Raw genomic sequence first — 15,883 nt, 5'->3', positions numbered from 1 at the left:
GGGGAGAAAAAGAAATTGTTAGCAGAATAGTGGAAAATAAATCTACTCTCATAGAAAAGTAATATGGGAGAAGCTAGGTGGCCCAGTGAACAGAGCCATGGTGCTGGGAGGTCCTGAGTTCAAATCAGACTTCATATACAAAAATCAAACTGGGCAGAGGCACGGTTGGTCTGAAAAAAAATCTGAATGTTTTAATAGATAGGAATTCAAGATGAGTCAATAGAGCAAAATGGTGGCCAAGAGAGTCAATGAGATCTTCCTCTGCATTCAGAGAGTATACAGGAATAGGGAGATGATTTATTACTACACTCTGGTCATTAGGATACTTTTCAGTTTCAGCTTTGCCACATTTTTGGAAGGCAAACAGGATGGCTCATGAATGAAAAGCATAGTTGCACAACATGTCCTAATTCTAATGCCGTCAGTCTGTTAAGTATTCTTTATTTATAGTATATATAGTTTGTTTACCTATTGCCATGTAGGGCTCCTACCCTATTAGGTTGTTAGTTCCTTGATAAAAGGGGCTGTCTTTTTTGTTTTTTAAAAATTATTATTATTTTTTATTTTCAACATTTAGCATTAGCTTGTCACATAGTAGGTGCTTAATAAATGTTTAATGATAGAGTGGGTTTTGCCTAGCCTGAAAAAGAAGACATTTGTCAAGAGCTGAACAGCTATCTTTAAGTGTCTAAAGGTTTGACATAGGGATGAGAAATTAGATTTGTTCTGTTTGGGCTTCTGAGAATAAAACTAGGAACAATGGATACAAATCAAATATATTTATGTTTAGACCTTATGTAAAAAACATATTAACTATTAGGTTAATCCAGGTTGAAATGGGCTACCTCTTGAGGTCTTCAAGCAAAATCAGTAGTGTAGGGGGAATCCTTCTTCAGGTAAGGGGATTGAACTGGAGGGGCAGAGAAGGTCTTTCTAACTATAAGATTCTAGGAGAACATAAAAAAGCACAGTTTTGGAAGTTCTACATTGGAATGACTCATATCCCCATAATTTCCAGCTTCTTAATTTGAAACCTGTGGAGCTGCATTAATAAGTGATAAGAGTTAATCCTCCACCCAGCTGCCAAAAGGATTTTCCTAAAGTACAGGCTTGACCATATCATTTCCCCTATTCAATAAAATTCCAGTGGCTCCCTATTACTGGAAGGATCAAATATAAACTACTCTGCTTAGCAATTAGAATCTTTCACAGCTTAATCCCAACAGACCTTTCTAGCCATTTGAGATATTTTACATCCCTCTCCCAACAATCCATCTAAAATGGCCTTTCTTATCATTTCTCATGCAGGGAACTCATCTTCATGACTTTCCACATTTATCATCTCTCAAGAATGGAATTAATTGCCTCCTTATTTACTAGTTCTTAGAAAGATGACCCCATTTGGGTTTTTCTTGGCAAATATGGGACTGGTTTGCCATTTCTTTTTCCAGCTCATTTTACAAATGAGGAACCAAGGCACACAGGATTAAGTGACTTACCCAGGGTCACACAGCTAGTAAGTGTCTGAGGCCAGATTTGGACTCAGCAAGAAGAGATGTGCCATACTTGGTGTTTATTGATTGATAGATGGATTCTTCCATCATCTTGTCTCTCACATCTATTGTCCTAAATAGTAGATAGAGTCCTGGGCATAAAATCAAGAAGACCTGAGTTCAAATCCAAGCCTCAGACTTTTGCTAGCTATGTGACCTCAGTCAAGTCACTCTCATATGCTGAGGGTACTTTATGCCATAATTGTATATAATAGCAATGAGAAGAGTGATTTTATATATAAGACAAGGAAAGTAAGGGAATAAGCATTTATTAAGTTCCTACTATGTACAAGGCATTGTGCTAATTGCTTTTACAAATATAATCTCATTGATCCTTACAATAACATTGTGAGAAATTGCTATTGTGATCCCCATTTTACAGATGAGGTAACTGAAGAAAGCAATGGTTAAGTGATTTTTTCAGATTTAAAGTTGCGTCTTTCTGATATACGCCTGGTGCTCTATTCACTGTGTCACATAGAAGTTCATAATTCAGTAGAAAAATGAAGACAGGATGGATCATCTTTGGGAAACTTCTGCAAAAATCTCAAGTTTCTTCCTGAAACAAAAGTCTATTTTCTAATACTACTTTTCTTTTAATAACCTTTTATGACTATGACTCAGAGAGCACTACAATTAAATAATTTACCTAGGATTACACAGCTAATAAAAACTTCTGCCTCTGGGGTAGGCTATCATCAGTGGTCCAAATCCAAGTTGCCCTGTTTTTGTAGAAATGGAAGATCTAAGAATAATTTTTTACATTTTAATGTAGTTGAATCATTTATTTTATTTTATTTATTTTATTTTTTTAAATAACTTTTTATTGATAGAACCCATGTCAGGGTAATTTTTTACAGCATTATCCCTTGCGCTCACTTCTGTTCCGATTTTTCCCCTCCCTCCCTTCACCCCTCCCCCAGATGGCAAGCAGTCCTTTACATGTTGAATAGATTACAGTATATCCTAGATACAATATATGTGTGCAGAACTGAACAGTTCTCTTGTTGCACAGGAAGAGTTGGATTCAGAAGGTATAAATAACCCGGGAAGAAAAACAAAAATGCAAGCAGCTTATATTCATTTCCCAGTTGAATCATTTATTTTAAAATGTAAAAACTATTATTAACTTGCCCAGAATAGTGGGCTGGATTTGACCCACTGGTCATAGTCTGCTGACCTCTGCTCTGTACTATATTGCCTCTATGGATGAATGGATAGACATTTATACAGAGAAAAGTCATCAGAGGGATGTATGATCAGGAAAAAAAAAAAAGATAACTTGGAAATTTAGTGAGGATGCTACACAACTACTTGACCATATGTTACATGTAGTAAATTCAAGAAAACACATGGAAGTGCCCCAGAATTTTGGGTGAATCCCTTCTGGGGTATTTATGAGAAGACACAAAGTTCAAAGAGAATAGGACAGCAAGGATGGGTTACTATTTACATCAATGGAAGAAATATACACATCGATGAAAATAAAGATAATTTTTATTTGAATTTACAAAGCTATCAAAAGTGAAAAAAAGTAGCTGTTTCACACAAAGAATTCTTCTTGGGTCTATGTCCATATTACCCTGAACAAGTCTGATTTCCTCTGAGCTCAGGAGATGAGTAAGATCAGACCTGGTTAGTACTTGGATGGGAGATAGGCAATATGGAGTACTGAATGCCAAAAATAAGAGGCAGAGCAAGATAGTAGAGGGAGCTAACTTTGAAGCCAGGAAACCCAGATTCATGAAGTGTTTCTACATTCTGAGAAAATTATTTAACTTCTCAGTGGTCTGGGAAATTCTCAAGGACTAGACGAGTTGTAGAAAAACTGCCAACATATATTGACAAATGAGATTGTCTCATGCAGGGACTTCCCTTTTTCAGTGAAATCACAAATCTTGTCCCACTTCTTATTCCTGTTCTCTTTAGTCAAAATCCTACAGTTGTGGCATTTTCAAAAAATATAGAAAGACAGGATATTGAGGAGAGTGCTCATGGAGTCTCCTTCTCAAATATGACACAGTAGCAGATTAGCTTGGAATTCCGCAGATGGACACTTTCCTTTCAGTTTTGTAGACTTGGAGGGACTCACTGGGTTCATGAATACCTAAAATCAAAATCATCTCAGATACTATGAATACTTAGTATCATGGGATTATTGATTTTCAGCAGAAAGAAACATTGGACAGAATCGAGTCCAAAAGTCTCATCTTACAAATGTGAAAACCGAGGACAAGAGAACAAATGACAGAAGGAACTTAAGCCCAAAACGTCTCTTCTACTCATTCTACTGTGGGGAAAATCCCATGAAAATTTTTTACAAATTCATTTTCCATTTTTTCAGCCCAGATCATTCCAAAATGGCCAAGTCATATTTCACCAGCAATTCCTAATTGGAATATCACTTAAGGAGTAGAAAATGAGCCTAAGAAAACTTTTACCAGAGGATATTTCCCCTCAAGTAAGTGCTATGTGTTATAAAATAAGATTCAGGGATACAAGAGTTTCCTCAATTCAAGAGTGAAAGACTTTTATAGTTGCAGGAATGACTAGTCTAGCAGGGCAGAGAAATGAATTCTGACAGTTCTGATTTTCCTGGGCTCAGTGTTGCTGACATGTGTGTTTACTTCCTGGTGTTTGCAGGGTTAGCATTGGACCTGAGATGCTCTACCCAATGTCCAAGACACCTTTGTGCCTGTCCCAGTAGTTAAATCTAACTCTACCAAAACTAGATTACCTATGAATGAAGCTCCATTTCTGATTGTGAAATACAAGTCACACTCTTACCTCCATTTACAAAAAGGGTAGCTAAAAGTCGTTATGTGACTGATCCAATGTCTCACAATTTGTCAGTGTTTCAGGGTAGAGTTGAAACCTCTGCTTTCCCCGTTTAAATCTGCATTCAATTTGGAGCTGAGCATTATTAGGAAGGATGCTTAAAGACCAGGATTTTTAATATTGCCCTGCCAGCAGGCTGGGTTTATCTCATCTGTGAAATGGTGATAATACTATTTAGCAGCTTAGTTATGTTGAGAAGAGTTCCTATCTTTTAACTCTGGGCTCATATATAGGGCTGGTGAAAATGGCCCTCACTAACAAACAATTAAACTGCTGTTCCTTGTACTCAGTAAAATTTCTATCCAGGTTTTTCCCCCTAACACAGTCCATGGAACTTTCAAGAAAAGGCCAACACCGACACAGTGCTCTTTATCATTGTGTTCAAGCTTTTAGATTTGGGCGCGTTTCTAACCTCTGTAGTCTGTGAACAGTGCAGAATCCTGAGGGAAGGAAGGAAAGGTGAGTTCAAAAAAAGTAAATTTAAAATTAAAATTTATTTCTTATATGAATGGGATATTTCTCATACTGACTTACTTCTTACTATAAGTAATGAGCCCTAAGCTTCATTTCCCCTCTTTCCATGCCCAGAAATGAAATTCTATCTCTGAACTAACATTGGGCTAACTAAAGAAATTGTCAGAGCTCCAGGTATTATTGCTGGACCAGGAACTAAAAAAACAGTTGTGGTATAGACAGAGCCATCTTTGACTCCTTCTTCTCCTCCATCCCCCACATCCAATCCATCAATACACTCTGTCATGTTTTCCTCCAAAACGTCTCTCAAATCTATTCCTTTTTTTTTTTTCCACCCCTATTCTCACTGCTGCCACTTGTGGCTCAGGCCCTCGTCATCTCAGATCTGTTCATATTGAACCAGGTTTTCCCAGGCAAGCTCTCAGATTTATCTCAGATGTCTAGGATGGGTGAGTTTGGTGGGCTTAAACTGGGTGGGGATGATTACATGGAATTATATGGAAAACATAGATTATATGGAAACATCATTGGATAGAGCTGACATGCAGCTATTACTGTTGGGAGATGACCTGGTAAGTGAGCTAGAAGGTGATAACTGGACACCTGAACTCAGGGCCAGGCAAAATCTAAATAGAGAAATGAGTCTATAGCCTCAGGACAACTATATAAGAACTATAAGAATCAGAATGAGGTTTCCTTCTTAAGTCTTAGGCCCCTCAGATTCATCTTCTGGAGTTGGGCCAGAGGAACTTTAACGGATTATTGGTCTGGAAATTCAACATCTGTCATAATAAACAAAAAATGTTATAAAACTCTCTCTTTAGCATTACTAGAGAAGCAGGAAGCTGATCATAAGTTTCTAGGATAGCTAGAAGTGTCTCATTCACCACTCTGTAGTATTAACTTCAACATGGCTGTTGTGTTTACTACTAAATCTTCCTAGCAGACTCGCCTGCAGTCCCTGGAAAGCCAGATAACCGGAGATCCGATAGGGACATGGATGTCACAATCTCTTTGGTAATCCAATGCTCCCTGCCCCACTCTGGACACAGAGACTCATACCCTGGGCAAAGAACAGCTGATCACCAAACATCCAGAGAGAAGGAAGCGTACTAGTTATTATATAATTATTAGAAAGATCTTTCCTAATAGGATTCCTCATTATTTGCTGATCACTGGGAACAGGCCATTATTGCCAGAGGAATCCATTCACATGGAAACAGTACCCTCAGTCTGACTGGTTTAAGGTATCCTGAAGGCCCTTTTTTTTTTTTTTTTTTTTTTTGGAATGTTAGATGTGATTTTTGCTGGTGTGAAAATGGGTTATTCGTGGTTCTTCTTTTCAACAGAATATTGAGGTCCACATCTAGATCGATGGGGGCCTAAAGCTATGGTAACACTCTTGCTACAGTATTCTACCTCCTCTTAAGGAAGCCCAGAGAGCCTTAACTAGGGCTGAGCAAAAGGGATTTTGGGAAGAGTTGCCTCCAGGCCAGAGGCAAAAACAGGATGATGGAAGTAAGTGTGTGATATGAGCAGGCTCCCAACGAGGGGGGACCAGTTTAACTGTGTCATAGGTTTCTTAATCTGAAACTGGGGAGGATGTCACCTGAGAAATGGGTCCACCAAAACTCTGGGCTTCATTTCTCTACAGAGGCTGGAGAAGCCCTGACAGCCTAAATTATATCATTCCAAATGACTCAAAGAGAAGCACAGAGTGCTGTGACCCAGTAATAGGAGCTGTAGAGTATGGGAAAGGGACTGGGAATAATGGACAATCACCAATGTTTAAACCTTTAAAATAGGAATGGGGGGAGCTCTGGAACAATGGACCTAGTGAAAGAAGGACCTTTTCCTCTTCAGTTAGGCCATGAGAGAGGTGGAAAGAGAAAGAAATGGTTAGCTGAGTTATTACAGAAATGGGGTTCCTGATTTGATTCACAATGTATTTATTGTTATCCCCTCTTTCCTGCCTCTACCTTAAAAAAATCCACTTGGCAAGCAGAAGATCTTACATGTACTTATTTATAATTGAGTGAACAAAGCTCTTACTCCTGGTTGACACCACCATCTTCTCAAAGAAGGTGAGATGGGCACCCAATTACAATTCAAATGTAAAGGGGAAAAGCAAGAAGGTGTAGAAGAGTATTACCCTTCCGTACCTTCCAAACTCAAATTTGACAGGTCACTCTTAATTTAACAGATATCTTGTAAGAAAGAACAGTTATTTAAAATAGGAAGCTGTAGGTCTATACATCTCCTTTTCACAGCTCAATTTCCTAAAAAGAATTTCTTATTTCCTTTGCCTACACTTCCTCTACTCTCATTTCTTAACACCTTGCAATTTGGCTTTGTACTTTACCATTTAATTGAAACTGCTCTCTTCAAGGCTCTCTTAATTGATAAATCTGATAGCCTTTTCTCAGTCCTCATCTTTCTTAACCTCTATGCATCTTTGGACATCTTGGTTCTTTTCTTCCCTAAATTTCTTACACTGTCTCTCATACTTCTCTTTCTGTATTACCACTTCTTCTTGGTCTACTTCGTTGGATCATCATCCATGTCTTATCCCCTAAAGAGAGATCCATAAGACTCTATCCTGGGCCTTCTTTTCCTCCTTACATACTTTTCAATCTCCCCTTGAGCTCAACAACTCCTGTTGATGAACTCAACAAGTTCAATCATCATCTCTACAAAGGTGACCCCCAAATCCATCTCTATCTCTTTATCTATTGCTATGTCTTTATCTATATCCTTCATCTTTCCTGAATTCCAGTTCTCTTCTCTAGTACCACATCATCATTTCCAGCTGGATATCTTGAAAGCATCTCATATTCAATGTGTCTAAAATAAAATTTCTCTCTTCTCTATCCTCTCCTCACCCTCATTCCCATAGTCCATCCTATTTCTGTTGAGCCATCCTTCCAACCTGCTTCCATTCAGAAGTTCAGCAAAATCCTTGACTTCTACTTCACCCAGCATATCCAGTCTTATAAATCTTCCTCCCACTATTGTGACCACCATCCTTATCACTACTCATTTGAACTATTGTAATAGGTTCCTATTGAATTTCAGACCATTAGCCTTTCCTATTGCCAGAAATCTGCCAAGATAATTTTCTTCAAGTACAAATCTGACCATGTTACTCCCCTACTTTCAAGAACTTTCACATATTGCCTCTAGGATAAAATAAAATCTCCTCATCTTGGTTTTTAAAGTCTTTCGCAGTCTAGCTTCAGGCTAAACCAAATAAATATGGTATTTATTATTATTATTATTATTTTTTGCTGAAGCAATTGGGATTAAGTGACATGTCCAAGTTCACACAGCTAGGAAGTCTTAAATGTCTGAGGCCAGATTTGAACTCAGGTTTTCCTGACTTCAGGGCTGGTGCTCTATCCACTGTATTACCTAGCTGCCCCATGCTATTTATTTTTAATATTTAAAAAGGTGAACTCCAAATTCTCTCTCTCCCTCTAGCTTTTTCCCAACTCACTGAGAAAGCAAGTAATATGATATCAATTTTTATAAGTGAAATCATGCAAAATATATTTTATATTAGTCACATTGCAAAAAAAAATTTTAAAAAGAAAGTGAGCAAGTTATACTTCAATTTGTATTCAGATTTTAGTAGTTTTCTTTCTGGAGGTAGACAGCATTTTTCATCAGAATTTTTCAGAATTGTTTCTAACTACTGCATTGATCAGAGTTGCTAAGTCTTTCACAGTTGATCATTGTTATAATATTGCTATTACTGTGTACAATGATTTCCTGGTTCTTCTGCTTATTTCATTTGAGTCAGTTCATAAAGATCTTCCTATGTTTTTCTGAAACTGTTCCTATTGTCATTTCTTATAGAACAATAGTATTGCGTCATAATCATATACCACAACTTGCTCACTCATTCCCCAATTGATGTGGATCTCCTTGATATCCAAGTTTTGGCCACCACAAAGAAAGCTTCTGTAAATATTTTTTTACAGATAGATTAATTTCTCTTTTCTTTGTTCTGGGTTTACTTACACTTTTAGGATACACTTAGTAGAATGTAGTGTTATGGTCCTTTGGGAAATTTTTCAAACTGTTCTTCAGAATAGTTGTGTTGAGATTATGGGGTACAATCAGACTCTTCCCATATCGGGCCATTTAAATGATGCAATTAATCACCAAATGATAGGGTAGTGGTGATACCCCCAAAGTATATTGGAGTTATGGACTAGTGTCCTGGGTTGTCCCAAAAGAATTTGTATGCTAAGACCTCTAAAACAAGGGGCAAAGATTTCATTATACTGCTAAGAGCAGGCTAAATCCATAAGAATTTTTAGCAAGGAAAGGGATTTTAGCAATTAACAAGCTGAAAGCCAAATTCCCCAGCAGAGTCATAGCAAGTTTAGGGCTAACCCTAAACAAAGTTAGGATCTTACTAGGCATTAGCTATTGTGACAAGTGAACTAAACTCAAAAGAAATCAGTAAGAAAGAGAAATTATGCCTTGAACTGCCAGGCTAACCCTAAAAGAGATTTAGCAACATATCAGGGATTTAGCAAGCAAATGAGGTACAGTTAGGGTCTTTCAAAGGGGAAGTATATAACCTGGGGAGTTAACATCATAACTTGGCTTTCTCATTAGATGCTGTAATTGTGGAGTTAGATAGTTTTGTCAATGCAAAGAATTCAACTAAAAATTCTACCAGAGACTCCCAAGTCCACCTAATTAAAAGGCCTAATCAAAATCAAAAAGTCCACTTATAATTCTATCAGGGTTTCTCCCTGCTTGCCTCTGAGGCATAGCTAGCCTTCCAAATTGTTTAGAGTAATTCAGGCTTTCTCTGTCAAAGTCCTTTTAGTTATTCAAGACCTCAGCAGTTGGACCAATTAACATCAACAATTTGTTAGTATACATGTTATCCCAAATCCCCTCCAGCACTTGTCATTTCTTGTAGATGTAAGATGATACCTCAGAATTGTTTTAATGTGAATTTTTCTAATTAGTAGTGATTTAGAGTGAGCTTTCTAAAAAATATGACTACAAATAGCTTGATTTCTTTTACTGAAAATTGCCTGTTCATATTCACTGACCATTTGTCAATTGGGGAATGGCTCTTATTTTTTATAAATTTGATTTAGTTCTCTATATATTTGAGAAATGAGGCCTTTGTGAGAGAAACTTGGTGCAGAACTTTTAATATTACTTCATTGTCTATAATACCTTTTTAGCAAAATGTCATTTCCCTGATCATCTCTTTTAATTAGGTCTATTTCTGTTTTTGTTTTGCCTAAAATGATAATTGCTGTCCCTGTCTTTTTTACTTCAATTGAAGCACTATAGATTCTACTCTAGCCCCTTACTTTAACTCTTTCTTTTTTATTTTTCTGTTTAAAATATGTCTCAGCATATTGTTGAATTCTGATCAATTCTGCTATCTGCTTCCATTTTATGGGTGAGTTCTTACTCTCCCTTCTCCCAACTGCCAGGGCATCCCTATTTCTAAATCCCCCTACTTCTCTCACTTTTTTTTTTTAGAGCATCCCAACATAATTAAATCATTCAGGTCTTGTGTATGTAGACTTCTAATTGCCTTAATAATATCAAAGTTCTTTAAAATTACATAAATTATCTAATATAGGAATATAAATTTAATCTTATTAAGCTCTTATGATTTATCTTTTATGTTTACTTTTTTCTGCTTTTCTTGAGTTAGCTTCAGTCTATCTTCCATCATTTCTGTCTCTTATAATCTATAGTTTCTTTTGAGTTTCAGCTCATACTCCTGTAGGAAACCTTTTTGGAGCCTCTATTTATAAATACTTCCTCCTCCAATTAAATCTCATTTAGTCATTTTTTTAAATGAATACTCCAAGAGAAAATAAGTTCTTTGAGGGCAGGACTTTTAATTTTGTTTTTGCATTTCCCCTAGCACACAGTAGGCATTTAAATTTGTGCTAAAAATTGCTTTTTGAATTGGAAAGAAAGCTCTCTGGTGATCTGCAGGTCTTCTCAGAAGAGATCCTCCCTTCCTCTCTTAAGCCCTTTAAGTCACTTTCCTAGATTTTCTATTGCCCAAGCTCTTTCTCTTCTTCTTCCTCTTCTCCTCTCATCTTCCAGATAAGAACACCTTTTCCTAATGATTAGCAAGATGCTCTTAGGGGGAAAAAAATCCTGAAAAGTCTTCCATGAGCAAAGTATATACAAATATATTGTCTAACAAAGTAATGTTTTGGGATGACCAGCTGTAAATGACTTTGCTGCTCTCAGTAGTACAATCATCCATAACTACTCTGAAGGACTTATGATTAAAAACCCTATCCATACCCAGAGAAGGAACTGATCAAGTCTGTATATAGATTGCAGCTTTCTCTATTACTCGCTTTATCTTTCTCTTTATTTTTAACTTAATTTTTCTTAAGGGTTTTTTTTTTCATTAGGGAGGGAGATCTATGTTTTCTTTCACAACTTGAATTTTATGGAAATGTTTTGCATAACTTCACATGTGCTTTCTTAATTGTGGGTGGGGATAAGGGAGAGAACCAAGAATTCAAAAATCTGAAAAACAAATGTAAAAAGATTAATTTGAATGTAACTGGGGAAAATAATTAATTGATTGATTGATTTTTTTTTTTTTTTTAAAGAACACATCCTGCCTCCTGCCTTAGGCAAAAAATTCCTAGCCATAAGAATGTCGAATTCAATCCCACAAGTAAAGTCATAGGATCCTATTTTATAATCTGGGTTGTTGTGAGGTTCAAATGAAATAATGGACATGAAGCACTTTGTAAATCTAAAAGAGCTCCTTTCATATCAGTCACCAGGCCGCCAGTCTGGATGAAGTGATGATATCCTTCCCTGAGCCTTCCCTGAACTTCTGAGCTCAGGCTATGTTTATAGAGCAATACTAGGTATTCTGGCAAATGTTTAACAACCTGAAAAAATTATAATCATAGACACACACTTTTAAATTTAATTTGCATTATTAACACTTTCTTAAGTTTAGACAATCAACAATTTTTAAAAATCAAATCCTAATTTATAGGGATTGCATACTGAAAATTTAATAATCAACTTTTACAAAGCAAGTTATAGTGGGCTTCAGGGAATCCTTGTTTATAACTCTGTGTCCCCACCAGCAGTGATGAATACTAGTGGACAGTGACAAATATCTGTTGAGTGATATGACCAAGTCTAGAAAGAGTCAGTTTATAGAAGTCCCTGAATGCCTGATATTCTATGTATCCATCTAATTAGGTAGATAATGGAAAGTCATTTAACGTTTAAACCCATTAAAGTGACTTCTCCCTCAAATTTCTCCTAACAAACTTCTTGAGCCTCTGTTTTGCATTTAGTATACTCTCTTATATCATGGTTATTTTTGTATGTCTTCCTATTCTCAAACCACACCTCCTCCCATTAAACTGTAAGGAGTCTTGATAGAAATTTTGATTTGATTCATAGTTATCTCTACTGACCCCCAGAACCAAGTATACATTGTCTTGCAAATTATTATTGAATTAAATTGGATCATTTTAAATCTGTGGATTCACTTTTCCATGCTAGCAAGATACCCTGTTCCCATGACTTAGTGGTAAAAATATAATCAGCACCATACTTCTTTACATAACTCACACAAATACTTATTACATACTTTTTTACATTACTCAGAGCACTCCACTGACATTTGTGAGTTGGCTCTTCTTTGTGAATTGGCAGAAAACTGTTCATGAATCCATTGTCTTCATGTAACTACTTGGGTGCCTATAGGAAGGTAGGTTATAGTTTAGATAAATAAAGAATATTGTAGTTTTGTGGTTACTAAGGTAACTAATTCTCAGTGTGTTTTCTAGTAAAATTTCAGTATGTATATATATGCATATATACCTTCACCATAAAGTTGCTACCAAGTTGAAACTTGTGTTGTTTTGGTATTAGTGTCTTTAATTTTAAATATTATGATACCTAATGAGTCTGACAAAAAAAAAAAAAAAGGTAATGATTTACATTATTTTACCCTTAGGTCATTTATTTAAAATCATCTTTCTCTCTTCCATGTTGTTAGTAAGACTATCCCCAACCATTCTCTGGTTCATATTTATGCCAATCATTTATATTTTTAAATTAGGTTGAGGAGAGGATTAAAATATAGAACAAAAAAGAGAACCTTGGAAAACAAATATTCTGGGCTTTTTTTTTACACTTACATGATCTCTTTTTCAAAGTAAAATGGTAAACAAAACCCTTTTTCTTGGTCACAGGGCATAAGGCATAATCCTTGGTTGTGTTTGTCAAAATGACTAGTCATAGTTGAATTGAATGTTAGAGCAGGAAGGGATCTTAAAGATTATCTAATGCAACTTCTTCTATTCAGCCGATACAGTTAAAAAATCTCTTAAGTGATTTGTCAAGCATCATTTAGATGACATAATTGGGGGAATGTTTTATTTTTGTAGTTATTTCAGTCCTTAGTTGATAGTAAGAAGGGTACATAAAACATTTTTTAATGAGTGAGAGAATGTATGATTGCCTGAGTAGATATTTTCAAAGCATAAGTCTTCTTATTCTGTAAGCAGGGTTAAAGCAAATTATCACTCCTATGTGAAACTAACAGAAGATTCAAAGGCTTATAATTATAAAAATGGACATCTAGAAATCATTACAGAGCAGGCAAGAGTATAAAGCTGGAACTGAAACATCTGAGACAGGTCATCAGATTAATCAAGACCTATTAGAAGAATCATATAAAGATGGATGGGCTCTGAAATGTTCCAGCGGAAAGAGTATCATTGATGAGACAATTAAGTCCCTCAAAGTATAAAAATTTGCTGCAGTATTTAGGATCCAAAAAGTGATGAAGCAATGGCTGCCTACTGTACAGTAGTTATCAGATCTCCTGATCTATAATAACAGAAAATAAATATTTTATACCAATAAGTTGCCAGCAGTACCTTCCATATTAAAGAACAGAAGACATGAATTCATTAATTGGTGCTCTGATTGCTAACTAAATATTTATAAACCTCACAAACACCGTAGTCAAAATTTACAGTAGCAGGGCAGCCTAAAGCAACCAAAATATTGATTGGGTCATAAAAACTCAAGGTTACTAACCCAAATATCTTACTGTTTTGTATAAAACTAATTGCTAGACCAGGCAATGCAATTTCTGAAACAATTACCAAGAATGGAGGCTGTAATGACTTTGTCTTATTGTTTTGCATAAATAAATGGCACCTACCTCACCCAGTAAACTAGTCAGGTTTCTTTTCTGTGCCTCAGAGTTAATCAAATACATTTTTTAACCATGGGCACTGGTGATCCTTCACCCAAAGTTAGACCTGTGAAGCATCCCAAATTCCAGATTTGTGTTCCTGAAGTCTTATATATCCCTGGGCAACCGTCAGCACCTAATGACACATTATCAGCTATAATATTGTGTGAAGGAAAACAAACACATAAATGTGAGCCATTCAGCAATGAGATGACTTTCCATTATCCAAGGCTCAGTTGCAGTCATTTAATACAAGTTCCACCTCAAGAACAGAAAAAATGGCAGGCTCCCCATGTTAACTAGGAAGATATGTAATGACATTTTGTCCTTCCATAATGGTTTTCCTAGCATGGGAATGAAATGGGGAGTCACTTAGTCTTCTTGGAAGTTACTAGAAATTGTGGTACTTGGGACAAATTCAGTTAAATTAGGGGTGGGAGAGACTCCAAGGCTGCTGCTGGGGAGGCTAGTGAACATTATTGTCACAATTGATTCATGTGATGCAGGTTCCCCAGATCTAGTGGTATAAAGCCAGCAAAAAAAAAAAAATGAACTATGAGGGAATGATCAAAAGGAAGAAATATGCTTCCATCCTATATGTTAGTATAATGAAGCAAAGTCCTAGTCACTCCCTGCTACTTAAGACTGTGCTAGAATCCAAGAAATAATTTAATATATATGTATATTTATTATATAAGGAAGTAAAAACCAGGTTTGCCCCTATCTCACAAGGTCCAACCAAAACTAAACCAATTTCCAACACATACAAAGTTGAATGTTCTTTTAATTTATTATATATTTAACTCACCGAATGCATCTACACAGTTCTTTTCCTTTGGGTCCAAGGAATACTGAATTAAGTTTAGAATGTGAAAGCGTTTATAGAACACACTACAGATTAAATAGAATTCAGACATCTGTGATGTAAATGACAAAGGACACAGTAATAATCTTTTTTAAAAAAATTATTGTCTAATAAGAAAAAAAACTCTTGCTTGTCCTTGTATGACACCAGAGTGTCATTCTCAGCAAAAAGGTTTCCCAGTAAGAAAACCTTAAGAGTAAGAGACCTAGCTACTGAAAATGTGAAGAAAGATTCTCTGGAAAAGATACACAAAACCAAAATAAAGTGTGCACTGAACATAGTAACACTCATAATAATAGAGACCAGACTTAACAACTGTTATCACTATTCAGAACACAATTCCAACTCAGAAGTAAGGAAAAGAACATCTGAGCAACCAAAAGAGCTATTGAAATGTACTGAAATAATGGGCCGACTTTCTTGGACTTTCAATGGAAATCTTATAAACTCAATTAGGATACAGTTCTTAAGCCTGGAAACTTGGCTTCCTAGCCCAATACAAATGAGAAGCAGAAAATTAGAAAGATGTGTTAGATACAGAAATGGTGTTTGACAGATTGACCCTGAAGGAGGAATCAAAAGCTAAAAATTAAAAATAAATAGACCCAGGATCATAGTAGCACATGGTGCAGTCATGGATGATACCAACTTATTTAGAAAAGCTTAAATCATATTTAGGAAGCTTTGTGAAAGGCAGGGAAGTATGTCAGTCGATTTTGGAAGATTTCCATTAAAAGCTTTTAAAAATGTTTTCTTGTTTGTTTTTTAAAGTTTAAACTTCTGCTATCTAGAAAATTCACTTCTAGGGGATAATCCCATTGTTATAATAGATATGATAGCCATCTTTAAGTATTTGAAGGGCTATCTCTTTTTTTCTTAGTGTGGCAGAGTGAA

General features: G+C 36.0%; 1 long non-coding RNA gene across 1 annotated transcript; it reads right to left on the bottom strand.

The window, feature by feature from the left end:
- Positions 1-4,041: 4,041 nt before the first annotated feature.
- On the bottom strand, positions 4,042-14,970 carry LOC127552389 (uncharacterized). Its single transcript, XR_007951356.1, has 3 exons — positions 14,933-14,970; positions 12,505-12,614; positions 4,042-4,831 (listed from the first exon to the last, which is right to left on the bottom strand). It is a non-coding gene; the product is annotated as an uncharacterized LOC127552389 (long non-coding RNA).
- Between the last annotated feature and the right edge of the window lie 913 nt (positions 14,971-15,883).

The sequence above is a fragment of the Antechinus flavipes genome, chromosome 2 (assembly GCF_016432865.1).
Source record: "Antechinus flavipes isolate AdamAnt ecotype Samford, QLD, Australia chromosome 2, AdamAnt_v2, whole genome shotgun sequence".
Lineage (NCBI taxonomy): Eukaryota > Metazoa > Chordata > Mammalia > Dasyuromorphia > Dasyuridae > Antechinus > Antechinus flavipes.
This window is presented reverse-complemented; position numbering and strand designations above follow the sequence as displayed.